The sequence below is a fragment of the Dreissena polymorpha genome, chromosome 1 (genome assembly GCF_020536995.1).
Source record: "Dreissena polymorpha isolate Duluth1 chromosome 1, UMN_Dpol_1.0, whole genome shotgun sequence".
Classification (NCBI taxonomy): domain Eukaryota; kingdom Metazoa; phylum Mollusca; class Bivalvia; order Myida; family Dreissenidae; genus Dreissena; species Dreissena polymorpha.
In genome coordinates this window covers 186,426,837-186,444,371 of record NC_068355.1, presented here as the reverse complement: position 1 = coordinate 186,444,371, position 17,535 = coordinate 186,426,837, and the positions used below count along the sequence as shown (strand labels likewise).

At 36.0% G+C, this 17,535-nt stretch overlaps 1 long non-coding RNA gene across 5 annotated transcripts; it reads right to left on the bottom strand.

Moving 5' to 3' along the window:
* Window positions 1-5,534: 5,534 nt before the first annotated feature.
* On the bottom strand, window positions 5,535-17,534 carry LOC127864242 (uncharacterized). 5 transcript variants are annotated; one of them, XR_008041621.1, is made up of 8 exons: window positions 17,406-17,534; window positions 16,688-16,753; window positions 14,478-14,575; window positions 12,085-12,244; window positions 9,010-10,962; window positions 6,912-7,336; window positions 6,154-6,374; window positions 5,553-5,647 (listed from the first exon to the last, which is right to left on the bottom strand). It is a non-coding gene; the product is annotated as an uncharacterized LOC127864242 (long non-coding RNA). The 5 variants fall into 5 exon arrangements; XR_008041620.1 differs by lacking the exon at window positions 14,478-14,575 and having other exon boundaries at window positions 5,535-5,647; window positions 6,164-6,374; window positions 17,406-17,532; XR_008041618.1 differs by lacking the exon at window positions 14,478-14,575 and having other exon boundaries at window positions 17,406-17,532.
* Between the last annotated feature and the right edge of the window lies 1 nt (window position 17,535).

Sequence of the window (17,535 nt, the reverse complement as noted above, 5' to 3'; positions counted from 1 at the left end):
TTTTAATTTTTTTTTTGACCTTTGACATTGAAGGATGACCTTGATCTTGAACTTCCACCACTCAAAATGTGCAGCTTCATGAGAACGCACCTTTGAATTTATTATTTTTTTGACCTTTGACCTTGAAGGATGACCTTGACGGATGACCTTGACCTTCCACCACTCACAATGTGCAGCTTCATGAGAATGCCGCTTTAATTATTTTTTTACCTTTGACCTTGAAGGATGAACTTGACCTTGAACTTCCACCACTCACAATGTGCAGCTTCATGGGAACGCCGCTTTGAACTTTTTTCTTTGACCTTGAAGGATGAACTTGACCTTCACTTTTTACCACTCAAAATGTTCAGCTCCATGAGATACACATGGATGTGAAATATCAAGTTGCTATCTTCAATATTGAAAAAGTTATGGCCAATGTTAAAATTTTCTGACGGACGGACAGACGCCATATATTTGACATTTGACTTTAAAGGATGACCTTGACCTTCACCTCTCACCACTCAAAATGTGCAGCTCCGTGAGATGCACATGCATGCCAAATATCAAGTTGCTACCTTCAATATTGAAAAAGTTATGGCCAATGTTAAAGTTTTCGGACGGACGGACAGATGCTATATATTTGACATTTGACCTTGAAGGATGACCTTGACCTTCACCTTTCACCACTCAAAAAGTGCAGGTCCATGAGATGCACATGCATGCCAAATATCAAGTTGCTTTCTTCAATATTGAAAAGTTATGGCCAATGTTAAAGGTTTTTTTCGGACAAACGGACAGGCTGACATACTGACGGACAGTTCAACTGCTATATGCCACCCTACCGGGGGCATAAAAATGACCCTAACGAAGGCACTGCACTGACAGCAAGTGTGGGATGGTCAACGTGAAAGGTCAAAGGCACTGTTACAAAACAAAATGAAATGTGAAATTTTATTATCATCGTATATACGCACATATATTTATTTAAGTGTTTATTCCAAAAAATCCTTTTAGACTTTAATGTATTTACGTGTTATGTTGAGATGTAAACACAATTATTAATTTACAAAGCAGACATCTTTTTCTTTTTTAAGCAAATAATATTGCTCTCTATTATTACAAATAGAGACAATTGCAATTTTTTACAATTGTTAGCATATGACAACACTTTCCTTTAATGTGTAATTGATTATTTTTTCTGGTACTGTGCATTATTTTAACAGTTTAATATATATATGAGCATTCACACAGGAAATGTTTTTTTACAAAGGTTTTTACAAACTAAGGTAAACAGTTAGTTTATATTATACAAATGGCAACAATACAAGACTAATTTACATTTAAAATACAATTGTTCTACAGTTGCTTTATGTATAAATGGCAAAATATACCTACAGAATATATACAGTGATCAATAAATCTTGATTAAGTTACTCACTTATTAAAGAGGATACACTCTTGTCGTCTTCATGTGCATAAACAAACATAAAGCATAATAAACTATTGTGTCCAAAGACAAAGCTTAACCCTTTGCATGCTGGGTAATTTGTCTTCTGCTAAAGTGTCGTCTGCTGAATTTCTAAAATTAGCATTTTGTTCGATTTTTTTCAAAGAATACTATCAGAATAGCAAACAGTTTGGATCCTGATGAGACGCCACGTTCTGTGGCGTCTCATCTGGATCCAAACTGTTTTCAAAGGCCTTTAAAATTCGGTTCCAGCGCTATAAGGGTTAACAATTGTGAGCATACACATCTATGATCTAACAACACAAATTAGTAATAGTAAGTTTTGACAATTTTCATAAAACTCTGTATTTGTTTTTTTTGTTTTTTTAATTCTCAGTTTCATTAAAAGCTTTCCCAAACACCCAATAGTCATACTATATTAATTTTACAAACAATATCCATTGAAATCAACAAAGTGGTATTTACAGAATCAATAATTTTAGGAAGATTAAATAGTTTTCCCCAGAATGTATTATTATTCCAATGAAATAGTATGCTACTAAACAAGATTCATGATCGAATACCGACCCCATGGCAATGAGCAAATTGACTAGTATTGTTTTTCGGAAGGATTAAAAGACAGAAAAATGCTGAAGCTTAAAAGTTATAAACCTTTGTGAACAATTCATTAAATTAGCTTATCTATATTACGGGTAAAAACAGAAAACTGTGTGACTTCTGCAGTGAAAACATTGAAACTATAGAACATCTTTTTTGGGAGTGCAAACACATCCAGCCTATTTGGAATCAATTAATATCTTTTCTTGAACAACATCAACTAAACGTTAAACTATCTTTCTTAAATGTAAGTTTCGGAATTAACTCATTGAAATCAATAGACTGTAATAATATTGTGAATTTTATGGTTATATTGATGAAATATTTTATCTTAAACATGAAGTACAAAAAACAAGTTCCAAATTTTAACTGTTTTGTCCATAGTCTTAAACTAAAAATCCAGATTGAGAAAGAAATAGCCCTCAGTAATGACACATTACAAATCTTTGAACAAAAATGGAATCGGATTAAATTCTCATAATGTTTTGTCCACTTATATACATTTCACTCTAATGTTAGTTTATCTATCTAAAATAGTTATGTTTATTTTATTTTTTTCTCAATCTGACAAGATCATTGTGAATATACAACAAAACACACAAGTCCAGTATGCTTTCTTCCGACTTTATACAACTCATCATTTTTCATAACTATCCCTCTGTTGCTCTTTTCTTTTCTCTCTATAAATATATATATATATTAGCATATCTTGTATACAATGTCTGAACTTTATTGCTTTGTACAATCACTTTGTTGTATGATCATATACATGTTCACATTATATGTATGATATTGAATAAAAACAAAAAACAAAAAAAAAAGAAAACTGAAAATACTCATTCTTTTCAATCTTGTCAAAGTTACCAGCATCATTTAAACAGACTGGTGACCACAGCTTTATTCATATTTTGTGTTTATGTTGGTTTGTATTGTGCTGTATTGTGCTGTTTTGTACTGTTTGGGCAATCGGTCACTTGCCTTAAATAAAGGACCTACTAATTGTTTTTAATGAAAATTCAATACTGCTCCAGCAGCTGGAGTTTCACTTCTTTATATTGACAATCTTAGAATATCTTTGATAAAATTGTTTTTCCCATACATTTACCATTATAAGGATCAAAATAAGTAGTGAAAAATTCATTATACAGAAAAAGACATTGGATATAAATGCAATATGTGTGCTTTAAAAAAACTTAACATGCTATCATGTTTAACCAAAACTTTCAACATAAAGAGACTGACAGCGCATGAAACATTGGTCACATAAAAAATAAAACATAAACTATTGTTTTTCTTTAAAAACAACTTGGCTGTTACACATACAAAATGTGACTGTTGACATGACTTTCTGGCTTTCCACTTGAATTGTTGTAATCTGTCATTTTGCCATTTCGAACTGAACAAGGTCATTCATTTTCACCCATCATAAAATTCAACCAGTAAGTGCTTCTTAGGTTTGACTGGGGTCAAAATGGTTACAACTGCTGCAACAGGCTGTGTTTCTGATTGGATGGTTTGATTACATCTAATGGCATCTGAAAACAAGAAATACTTGTTACTGTAAATGTCAGTATTTCATTTTATTTTTGATACCGATGAAAAAAAAAACAGGAACAAGCACATGAATTTGGTATTTCAAGGTTTAACAACTAATCTGATTTGAATCCATAGAGGAAATGATGGTCCTGAGACTATTTATGAAATACAAAATACATATTTATATTGAAGTATGACCATTTTATTACCAAACAATTTGGATTAGGATTTGATGAAGATACATTTTGCCATTGGACTCAAATATCTTTTGAGTAGTAAAAAAGGGTTTGCCACCATGCACCCACATTTTACTTTTGTCTCAAAATTCCACTTATGTAAAAGAAAAAGAACCAAAATACAAAAGTAGGCAAGTTTACAGGTTGGCAAATATCTTTGTTTTAATCACACTAGAAGCAATACTTTTCCAGTTTAGACTTGACATACAAATTCAACAACTGGATGCACGTATGGACGGACACAGGTAAATCTACATGAATCTACACATCTGTGGACTTGGGGGCATGCTAAAAACATGCACACGACTTGAACACTCACCTGAGGTTCGCTCTGCATGATCTTTACAGACCGAGGGTCCTGCACCATGGATATACCAGAATCTTGAGATGAAGACTGCCACTGGTTCATGTGCTGTTATGATGTTCATAGACAGAGGGTTCCACACCAAAGAGATGCCAGTGACTCGAGATGATGACTGTTGCTGGTGCAAATGCTTCAAGAACAAGCTCAATGCTTTGATATCCGGGATTCTGCAATTAAGTATGTCATGTGTCAATTAAGACAACTATTTTCAAGAATTAACTAGCATTTCATAAAAATTATCAAGTATCAAAATGCGGGTTCAACCCTGGCAACACAATACTCATTCAAAAAGATATTAACTTTAAAAAAACTAGAGCTTTGACACAGAGGTGATGAACTCCCCCACCTGAATAGCGGATGAAAATAACTTGAAATAGGGAACACCATGCTGAATGTGTAAAACGCACCCATGACCCCGTGACCTAGTTTTTCGCACGGCATGGCCCATGTTCGAACATGACCTACAGATCATCTAAATAAAACTTCTGCCCAAGTTTTTTGAAGAGGGGATGATAAGTGCTTGAAATGGAGAGCAGAGACCAAACTGAAAGTGTAAAACGCATTAAGTGACCCCATGACCTAGTTTTTGGACCATCATGGTCCATGTTCGATCATGGCCTAGAGATTATCTATATAAAAAGCCTGACCAAGTGTGGTGAAAAGCGGATGATAAGTAATCGAAATAGAGAGCGGACACCAAACTGAATGTGTAAAACGCACTAAGTGACCCCGTGACCTTGTTTTTTGCCCTCATGGCCCATGTTCAAACTTGGCCTAGAGATCATCTAGATACAACTTTTGACCAAGTTTGGTGAAGATTGGATGACAACAACTTGTATTAGAGAGCGGACACTTAATACGGACAGACCGACAAACAGACCGACAAGTACACTCCTGTATACCCCCCTAAACTAAAAGGTACAAACAGCACTGATCCCTCTTTGTAATTCAATGTTAGTTTAAGAACCATATTTACAGTTCATATGGAACATGATTTTGTAAAGAGTGAAAGAGTCAGATATGTTGGTACCTGCTGAGAAATTGTTTGCTGTTGTTGTTGTTGTGGTTTTGAGTTTAATATAACTCTAGATGTTAAATTTTAAATGCAAATTTGAGGGTTTAGCTTTGAACTTGTGCACTGTCTTTACATTTCTTTATAAGATAAAGTAGTTTGTGGCTGAACCCTTAAACTTAGATTAGATAAACTGGTCAATTTATTGAAGAGCAGAAACCCAGTTTGTATGGGTTTTACCTATTGGGTATTTGTGAAAGCAAAAGGTTTAGGCTATTACAACTGGGTCTCCTGAATGCTTTGCACAGTGGCCCCTTTTGCAATGGCAAGGTGACTTACCTATTGATATGCAGAAGTTGATAATGTGAACATCGCTCACTGGGCTTGAACTTGTGAGTATAAAGCCTTTGTGAACAGATAGAGAAACCTTAGGGCATCCAAGGAATGTGTCCCTGTAAACAAAATAATTTAATTGCATTCTGAAATGGCATCAGTTATATAAGAAGTAAATCAATGTCGTTTGAGTGATAACAATATTTAAGAAATAAAGTATGTTTGAAGGATCTTGAAACAAATGGGCTTTAAACTAAACACTTGATACAAACATAGCCTTCTATATATTGTACACTTGATACAAACATTTTGTGTCCCTCTGGAACTAATATTTATTATTATAATAAGTTATGTGCAACACTAGAAAGGTGGGACGGACATAAGGATGAAAGTAAGGACGAGTAGAATTGCAGACAAGTACACATGTGTACGCCTCCCCCCCACTGAGCCCTTTCAAGGCAATACAAATGGCGGCTATTATAAATATTTAACACTTACATAAATGATTTGTTTAAGTTAGCAGCCAGGATAGAGTTTTATCAATATTTAACACAAACTGTTTGAATTAAAATTTGGAGTGAAACACTGCATGTTATAAATAGTTAATTACATGTACATTACCAACCTACATGTACCTTATTGACAAGGTAAACTTGGCCCCTGGCCAAGAAAGTATGGAGCCCCAGGTTCAGAGTGGCTCCACTCTGCGGGTAGGTATAGTTGAGCATTTGCCCCAAGGTCCTGGGCCAGGAAGTGTCACTGGGCGTCTGGGACCAGCTGACCATACAGCCTGTTGTTCAGCTAGGTACCGATCTATGATTGCATAGGTTCCTGTAGGAACAGGCTCTTAAAACAAAATCCAAGAATTTAAATAAACGTTGAAAATAAATGACGAAAAGACTTTTAAAATGAGCTGAAGGCTTTTACATAATTATTTTACTAAAATTAAATATAATTTAACAATTCTATTAAAGCAGATTTTTATGCAAGGATAAACTTTTGGTTCAGGGGCTTAATTTTGGTCGAAATTATACAAAACTTAATGCCCTTACCTTCTATGATTAAAATTGATATCAGATCAAGTGCTATTTGCATTTTATTTACTAAGTGTGATCAATGTAAAAGCACATAATTCCCATTTTATGCTAGGAACTTTTCAGGCACATAAAATACTGATGTAAAGTGAAGTATACGAGTCTCATTCTGGGAAAATAGGGCTTAATGTATGTGCAGTCTGCACAGGCTAATCTGAGATGACACTTTAATAAGACTATGACACTTTAATAGGACTTTATGTATGTGCAGTCTGCACAGGCTAATCTGGGATGACACTTTAAGCACATACATGAAGCCCCATATCCCAGAACACCGCTAAGATACTACTTATTTTTCTTGTTGCTGCTGCTGCGACTGGGCCATGGACAGAGATGGAGCGAGTCCTGACGCCGAAGTCGCCACCCCAAACCCGAGAATTGCCAACAACAACTGTTGTTGAATGGCGTCAATCGCAAACTGCTCTCCAGGCCTAAGGTTCACATTATTCGAGAACAACATAATGAGGTCAGTCACATTAACGGACGTGTCACGCAATGCCTGCTCTACCTGTTGGATCAGATCGTTTCAGTTTGAGCGACTTGTCCGGCCTAATTTGTCGACGCCCATCATCCAATTGTTGCTAAGCGACATCGATGCTGAGATGGAAGTCGAACTCACCAAGGCTCTGTTGGAAGTGTTGATGAAGCCAACATGGGAGGAGATATTGATAGGAGGCTTGGTAGTCTGACGCAAGATGTCTTCGTGCTGAATTTCTTAATAACGTAGAATCAATTTTTACGCGCACCAACTTGAAATTGGAATTTTTGGTTTTGTAGCAAGGTGTTATACATGTGTTGTGTATTTATTTTTTGTAAATCAAAAAAAGGGAAAACTTGAGCAATTTAGAATGTGAGATAGTACACCTTTAATTGTGTGACTATAGAACTTTAAATTTGAGACTACATAATTTTAAATGTGATACTCAGCAATTTAAAATGTGAGACAACACAACTTTAAATGTTACAATCTACGTACTAGTATTTAAGTGTGAGTCTGCACACCTTTAAATGTGACAGTTTATGACTTATACCTGAGACTTAACAACTTTAAATGTGTGACGATACAACTGTATGGCATTTAATAAGAAACAATAGATGTGAGTTCAAAATAGTAATTAAACTTAGTGAAATAAGCAAACTAGAGCTTTGTCACAGATGTGACGAATACCCCCACAAGCCCCATTGATACATATTATTTTGCATGTCGTCTTCACAAAAACAGCGGGCACCATGCTCAATTTTTAAAATGCACTAAGTGACCCCTTGACCTAGTTTTTCACCCAGAAAGGCCCATGTTCTAACTTGGCCTTAAGATCATCTCCATAAAACTTCAGACCAAGTTTGGTGAAGATCGGATGTAAACTACTTGAATTAGAGAGCGGACAACATGCTGAATGTTAAAAATGCACAAAGTGACCCGGTGACCTAGTTTTTAAGGCCCGGAATGGCCCATGTTCAAACTTGTCCTAGAGATCATTTAGAAAAAACTTGTGACCAAGTTTGGTGAGGATTGGATGAAAACTACTTGAATTAGAGAGCGGACAACATGCAGAATGTTAAAAACGCACCAAGTGACCCCGTGCCCTAGTTTTTAACCCGACAAGGCCCATGTTCGAACTTGGCCTAGACATCATGTAGATACAACTTCTGACCAAGTTTGGTGAAGATCGGATGAAAACTATTTGAATTAGAGAGCGGACACTTAATACGGACCGACAGACAGGCCGAAAGACCGACAGACAAGTTCACTCCTATATTCCCCCCTAAACTTCGCCTGTTATTCTGATAAAAAACTTTTATATGTGCTATAACTAGGGACTAGCTTTGTGCAGAGTTTATTTTAACCATTTTTGGATTGGGACAATTCGTAAAAAATCATAGTGTTTTGAATTTAATTGGGAAAATGGTTGTAGATTTTGCTAAACATAATTTAAAAAAATAGAATAAGTGCTATCAAGATAATTGCACAAAGGTTCAACTTATAGAGCTGCATAAGGAAACAAACTCAATTTGTAACCTATTAAAACATTGTTTGGGGTCAAATCTTGAATTGAGAACTTTAGCCAGTAATTATGGAAAAAATAAACTGTTTAAGATTAGGAATGGGACTCAATTTTGGCCCCAATTTCGACAAAATGAATAACACTGTATGATCTTACCTGAAGCTCAAGAAGCTGAGCTGATATGCTGGCCTCGGGATATTGCCAAAGGCTGAATTTGAGTTCTGATTAATTCAATGTTGCAACCTATCAAAACATTCTTTTTCTTCCAGGAAACCATGAATTGAGAACTTAAGCCAGTAATCATGGATATAGACTTTTTGAGATGAGAATTGGGCTGAATTTCGGCCCCTATTTCAACAAAATAATTAACACGTAAGGTCTCACCTGAAGCTCAAGAAGCTGATATGACATGCTGGCCTTGCTGATATTGATAAGAGCCGAGTTTGAGTTCTGCTTTCTTCAGGTTGAGAGTCGAAGGGCGTACTGGACCACACAACAAAACTGCTGTTATTTTTCAAATCCTTCTCTTGCATCAATTCAATGCGAGGCCTTTTAGGCTTGGAGTGCTAAGTCCTCATACCAAAACCAGACATGTTCACTTTAAGCACCTTGTTCACAATAGTGGGCGTAATTCGGGCTGTGGCACACCCCATGGATGTATGGATCTCTTAGTGTTTACAACAAGGTCTTTACTGCCTTTCTGTGTCATCATGGATGTATTGTGCTCTGGGTGTTTACAACCAAGTCTTTACTGTCTTTCTGTGTCAGCATGGATTTATCGTGCTCTGGGTGTTCACAGCATAGTCATGACTGCCTTTCTGTTTCCGCATGGATGTATTGTGCTCTGTGTTCACAGCCAAGTAATTACTGCCTTTCTGTGTCAGCATGGGTGTATCGTGTTCTGTGTTCACAACCAAGTCATTACTGCCTTTCTGAGTCAACATTGATGTATTGTGCTCTGGGTGTTTACAACCAAGTCATTACTGCCTTTCTGTGTCAGCATGGATGTATTGTGCTCTGGGTGTTCACAGCGTAGTCATTACTGCCTTTCTGTGTCAGCATGGATTTATCTTGCTCTGGGAGTTCACAGCATAATCATTACTGCCTTTCTGTGTCAGCATGGATATATCTTGCTCTGGGTGTTCACAGCAAAGTCATTACTTCCTTTCTGTGTCAGCATGGATGTAGCGTGCTCTGGGTGTTCACAGCATAGTCATTACTGCCTTTCTGTGTCAGCATGGATGTATTGTGCTCTGGGTGTTTACATCATAGTCATAACTTCCTTTCTGTGTCAGCATGGATGTAGCTTGCTCTGGGTGTTCACAGCATAGTCATTACTGCCTTTTTGTGTCAGCATGGATATATCTTGCTCTGGGTGTTCACAGCATAGTCATTACTTCCTTTCTGTGTCAGCATTGATATATCTTGCTCTGGGTGTTCACAGCATAGTCATTACTGCCTTTCTGTGTCAGCATGGATATATCTTGCTCTGGGTGTTCACAGCATAGTCATTACTTCCTTTCTGTGTCAGCATGGATATATCTTGCTCTGGGTGTTCACAGCATAGTCATTACTGCCTTTCTGTGTCAGCATGGATGTAGCATGCTCTGGGTATTCACAACCAAGTCATTACTGCATTTCTTGGTCAGCAAGGATGTAGCGTGCTCTGGGTTTTCACCACCAAGTCATAACTGCCTTTTTGTGTCAGCATGGATGTATCGTGCTCTGGGTATTCACAACCAAGTCATTACTGCCTTTCTTTGTCGGTAACATTGCCAAAAGTCCGTTCTATTATGATATTTTGGCCGCTGAGAGGACAATCTGGGGCAGTCCGTAACCCTATTGTCGTCCAAACTATCAACAGCAGAAGCATCCCACTAGGAAAGCTTACGCTTTTATTGTTCCTTGATTTTCTCCCGTCCAATTTCTGTTTGTCCCATAAAGATTGGAACAAGTTATTGAACTTTTTATTCTTCAGGATATTTGTTGTGATGTCCAACAGCAACAACTGACTGTTAGCGTTACCATAACTACAGCTATAACTTTTCGTGTTTGTAAAACTCGTCCCTCTCAGGCCCACGCGGAACTCTAGCTTAACAGAACTACCCAGGCTTATGTGTGGACAACTTGACGTGGGCATTGTGTTTGTTCAGACCAGAATCATGCTCAGAATTTTCTGCAGAACGGAGTTGTTCAACGATGCTGACTTTTTGAGTCAGGAGGTCAAGGGGGAGGAGTTAGAAGTCAGGGGAGGGGAAGGGTCGTTCTGGACTGGGGCTCCTGCAGGCGGGACTCGTGCGGTTGCTGGGCCAACTCGATATCAATGCTGGTGCTCTGCTGAAAACAACAACAACACAGTGGGTGATAGGAACTTGTAACAAATTATATTATTATCTATATCTATAACAAACTATGCCTCTTGACAGGTTGTGAAGGTTTTCAACAACATGAATTTCTAATCTGGCATTTTATTGGTTCCTTGTTTTTAATAGCATGAAAATAAATACAATTAAGTCATTTTGTACTAAAACAAGAAAAGTGTTGGCTAATGCTTTACTTATCTGTACATTTATATCTATTATCTTTACTCCATTTTCAGAGATGTATTTTCATAAGCCAATATGCGGATCACTAATGTCAGAAAGTGTCGTCCCAGATTAGCATGTGAAATTCACATAAGCTAATAAGGGAGGGTACTTTCTGACTAGACTGGATTTTCATAAAGAGGATTATTTGTTCAATGAAAAATACCTTTAAGAGGAAAGTGTTGTCCATGATTAGCCTGTGTGGACTGCACAGGCTAATCTGTGACAACAATTTAAGCACATGCATTAGGCCCCATTTTTCCACATCACAGCTTATTTATCTATTAGCCAATTTTTTTGCTGCATAACAAAAAGAAGGAAAACCATCTGGTTTAAAATTTTATATTTTTTAATTGTACTTATTCTATTTATCACATTACTTTTAAAATGCCATTAGATATGTTTTATTGTTAATATATATTTCAATAAATGAGAGGCAACAATATTAATATTTGGTTTAAACCTATTTATTTTAGCTCGATTGCATCGAAAGCCTAAGGCTTATATAAACGCTCTCGAGTCCGTTTCCTGGGCCTAGAACCAGTACTTGGTGTCTTTGGGGAAGATCTAAAGAACGCTCCCACGGTGGGGATCGAACCCGTGACCTCCCGGTCGCTAGGCGGACACCATATCCATTACACCACAGCGACCTATAATATTAATTAATATTAATATTTAAAAATAATATTAATGTCTCACCAACGTTGCAAAAAACACACACACACATTTTATTTTACCATGCCTTTACAGATCTTTGATGGTTAAAATATGTTTAAATTCACACTAGAAAACAGTTTTAAAGTCAATCAACATGTAAGTTGTAAGACATAAAATAATAAATATAACATTAAACAACTGAAGGGCAACAACTCACTGCTGGTGCAGATCTACAGTTCTCTCCCTTGTTAGTTTCAGCTAAAATGTCCTTCATGTTGCAATACAAGGACATGGAAAGGCTGTGTCACCCTCACATCGCTGGACTTTGATTTGGCTGAGCCTTTCACTACTCCGTTGTCTTCTGTGCTTAGCAGTTGCTGTAACATTGAGAAAACCAATATGAAGTCTTTTGAAATAGTAAATTATTAATACACCAGCAATTTTTTTGCCAAATTGAAAAAAGTATCTGTACCACACCAATGAGGAAAATTAGCGTAATAATATCAAACATCGGGAAAATTCTATCTTTTAATTTGGGAATTATAGGTCTTTTTAAATGCATGGAACTTAATAGCAAAAATCCAATCAAAATATATTCTTTGACATGCGTTTTTGTTGAAATGTTCAGTTTCAGTGCTCATTTTATTAGTCCACTTGCATATAAGGAAGTGCCTATTATGTGTACTTTATAAAGATGGAAAGAAAAGGCTTTTTTTCACATACACCTTGAAGTAAAAATTATGTTACAGGCCATTTGCCCTTAATAACTATCATATTACAATACTAGTTTGCCTGTACTTTGTTGACGCCTATAAATCTATATTTTCAAAGTTACCAATAACAAAACAATATTTTGTCCAAGTTATTTTAAACATTAACTGTGTTTGATATGATATTTTGTGAACAAAATACAGCTCAAAATTTTCAATTTTGTGAAAAAATGAGTAGCCAACTCTTAAAATGGCAAACTATGTTAAATTGGGAAATTGTGAGCTACTATTAGAATTGCTCAATATGTATGTTAAATTTGCATTTATATGTACACCGATGTCTCAATTACCAGTTTTTAATCATAGTGGTTTTATACCATATTTGTTCTAATCAGAATTTACAAATACCAACAGACTGGAAGCAGACTGAACTTGAGCCATATTCCGGACAACTGGGCTTAATGGATATGTATAGGACCACATTTGCCTGTGCAGTCCACACAGGCTAACTTGAGACTACACTTTCCACCAAGACATGATTTTTGTTTAGAAATAATTTCTTTAAAGCGAAAATTTCCTCAAAAATGGAAAGCATTATCCCTGATAATTCTGAGTGCGCACTGCACAGGCTAATCTGTGGATGGTACATAACATGCATTAAGCACCCTTTTCCCATAACAAGGCTCACCTGGTATCATCTTGTACAACAGACAGTAGGCGGATTTACTTTGAGCCTCATTCCGAGAAAACAGGGCTTTATAAATTGTGCACTAAGTGTCTGCCCAGATAAGCCTTTACAGCCACACAGGCTTATCAGGGACAACACTTTCCGCTAGACAAATTTCTTTTACTTTACCTTCAATTGGGAATTTTAGAAAGTTGTTTGGGAAAAATACATAGTTCCAGCATTTGATATGGGGCTTATTTTGGCCCCTATAATTGACAAAAAAAAAACGATAACACAGTATACACATAAAGAATGTAACAGCTCCTTGCAAACAGGCTCTATAGAACCAAGGCATTCAAAGCTTAACTAAATATCTCACAACTTCATACAAACTCAACACTGTAAACATGATACATAAAAGAAAAGACACAATTTTAACTTCTATGAAATCATATCATATTCTTGTCCACTTCATATTTAGCATTTTTAATACAGAGGTAACACTGTAAAACCATTATAATGCGTTTGGGGCTATTTTTTGTTGATTTTAAGGTTTTACCGATCCACAAATTTATCACAAACACACGGGAAATGAACTGACACAAATTCCTCATTTATTTTTCCAAACTGAGTAATCCACATATTAACTAATAATATGTCCATGAAATACTTTTGTAATCACCAAAATTTGATGAGGAGGAATATCAATGATCTAAGAAATAATCCACGGGTAACCGTTGGTTATTGCAGTAATAATGAACGGTATGGAGTTCCGATGCGTAGGAATTAAACCACGAGGGCGTAGCCCGAGTGGTTTGATAACATGCATCGGAACGACATTACCCGTGGATTATTTCGATTCTAACACGTTTTCATTAATAAGTTATCCGCGATTTAAAGGTTATAGATGAGAATTATATTAACCGAACGTCCTCCACTTTTCCGCGAAACATGACGTCACCACAACAATTACAATCAAATGACGTCGTCTTCATTCATAAAATGTGCGCGGACAATCAAAGTGACGTCACTTTAAACAACCGTTGGCATATCGGGGTCATAACCAACAGTAGTTTTTCTTCTTTGTATATAGAAAACAAGTCACGTGACGTGGGAGAATTTGCAATATACAAACAATTTAAAAGGGTATTTTACCAAATGTAATATACAAACAATTTAAGAGGATATTTTACCATATGTACAATATACAAACAATTTAAGAGGCTAATTAACCTTATGTAAATTCATTATGTTCTTTACCACCTCATCTTTTTGCATCCTTAATAAACAGGAAATACACAAGACGGCGCATTCCTGGTGTATTTATGGATCTGTAAAACGGACCCATACCCGAAGCATTTTATTTGTTTTTAAATAAGTGCCTAACCAGGCTTTTTCCGCCCTATGCCACGGGTCCGAAATTCGGCCCCATTCCCAATGCAAATCTGGTCGTTTTTTTCCCAATTGATTTTTTTTTTCCCAATTCCAAAAAAAAAAAAAAAAAGAAAATTTTTATTTTTTATTTTTTTACCTTAAAATATATAAGTTTACCTGATCCGGTGTAGAAAATAGGAAGTGTTGCATAATTAAATTATCTGTTTCATTGAATTTATTTTAAAAACTGTAAAATATGTTAATGATTATTTAAGACTTTCCTAATTTTCCTCAAAATCCGGCGCTTCGCACGATTTTTTTCACCTCAAAAAAGGCCAGGCCTTTTCCCCAAATTCAGATTAAAAAACCTGCACTTTTCTCACATTTTCATAATACTTTGTAAAATTTTAATAATAAGTTATCAAAATAGTCGTTATTTACCAGTTAACAGTTCTTTGAAATATAAGAAACATTATTTACATGCGATAATTTTTCCCAATTGAGCCAATTTTGCAAATATTTTTTTCCCAAAATGGGGGTTTTCACGACGCCAAATTCCTAAAATTCCAGTGTGGCGTATTCCCAAAATGGAGCGGAAAAAGCCTGCTTACATGTATTAAAATTACAGTGCTTTCAACAAGAATTTATTCAGGCCCCCCCGGGCCATGGGGGGGGGAGGGCTGCACCCTACATATGTGGATTTTTTTTTTTACAGAGTGAAATGACGTTATGACAGTGCGTTATGACTCTTCAAGAAACAAGGGCTGTTTGTAAAACATGCATGTCCCCCATATGGGCTGTCCGTTGTAGTGGCAGCCATTGTTTGAATACGTTTTTTGTCACTGTGACCTTGACCTTTGACCTAGTGACCTCAAAATCAAAAGGGGTAATCTGCGAGTCATGATCAATCTACCCATGAAGTTTCATGATCCTAGGCATATGAGTTCTTGAGTTATCATCCAAAAACCATTCTACTTTTTCGGGTCACCGTGACCTTGACCTCGTGACCTCAAAATCAATAGGTATCATCTGCAAGTCATGATCTATCTAATGATGAAGTTTCATGATCCTAGGCGTATGCGTTCTTGAGTTATCATCGGGAAACCATTTTACTATACCGGTTACCGTGACCTTTGACCTAGTGACCTCAAAATCAATAGGGGTCATCTGCAAGTCATGATCAATCTACCTATGAAGTTTCATGATCCTAGGCGTATGCGTTCTTGAGTTATCATCCGGAAACCATTTTACTATTTAAGGTAACCATGACCTTGACCTTTGACCTCAAAATCAATAGGGGTCATTTGCGAGTCATGATCAATGTACCTTTGAAGTTTCATGATCCTAGGCCCAAGCGTTCTTGAGTTATCATCCGGAAATCACCTGGTAGATGGACCGACCGACAGACAGACCGACCGACCTGAGCAAAGCAATATACCCCCTCTTCTTCGAAGGGGGGCATAAAAACAGAAATATAGTCATTAACAACAAGATTTAACAAAAATTGTTTTAACCCTTTTCTGCATAGATACGCATAATCCCGTCTCGATTGATTCCTTAATACATCCATATGAAACCATACTTTTCATCTATTACTGCCAACTTACTACTTTTATCGTTGCTACTCATTGCCCGATACTCTCGTATATTCCATTATTAAAAGGACATTCTGATAAATATTTACGATAAAAGTGCTCAAAATTTCCAATAAACACAAACATTCACCATTTGTTGTCAAATTTTGGCATATATGTAACTGTGTAAAGATGTGATAAAAAACGTCCAATCGGGGCGTTTTTTTCCACTAAACACGCGTAAATTGTCTGACGTGATGTTCCTGTTTTTATGCATTGTAATTATTATATCTCAATCAAATTTCACTTAGATTTATAACAGTATATAACTATCGTAAAATGATTTTATTCGTATAATTTGATATATTAAAAAGAATGATATTAAATTAGTTTTTTCCCAAATCAATTGACTTTTCACAGGAAAATATTCCGAAACCACAATGGCATTTTTCCCCAAAATGACAAAGAAAAGGTCTGACAACGGGTCTATGTTACCTTCTGCGTAGTCATGTCATCCTTGTCCACCACATCCTCAGCATCCTTGTTCTGACTCAGCAGCGACTGTAGCAGCAGAATAGCTTGATGTATTTCTTGTATGTATATTTAGGAATCAAACAAATTTATAAAAAATGTAATTAACACACACACGTTTATATAAATGTAATGAAAATCAATAACAAATTTTCAACAGCATAAAACATGGCAAATTAATAAATCTCACATCAAGTGTTACATTTCTGTAAACAATGCGTACAATATCAATATATGCTCCTCCAAAGATTGCTTAAACAATTTCATATTTTATAAAAAAAGTATTCATCCATATACATTTCTTACATGGCATGGTGTTTATAGAAATGAAAGTCTAAAAATAGCCTCAGTTGCTATGTACATGTGCATCTATGTAGAAATATTAAATTTTCAGTTGAAATGCTTTGTTTTTCCATTCAAGAACTTTAGTTTACAAGAACTAAATGTTAGGACCATAATGACACAAATGTTATGACAACATAACATAATATGCATTAGATCTAATGTTCTAACAAAAACCCTCACATTGTATAATCAGATAACAATATGTGTACATAAATTATTTGTATCTTTAACTACACACTTAATGTTGTATTGTAACATCACACACTACTATGTTCGTATGCTAAACAACACATTGTCATTGAAATACTAATCACTAATTACAACAACTAATACATACATGTACACACTATTCCACTCTGAACACCAGGATGTTGCCGTCCAAGTACTGTCCCACAATGATGGATGATGTGGTGCTGCTGTAGCAGACTGACGATGGGTACCACACTCCATCCTCCTGAGTAGCAAGA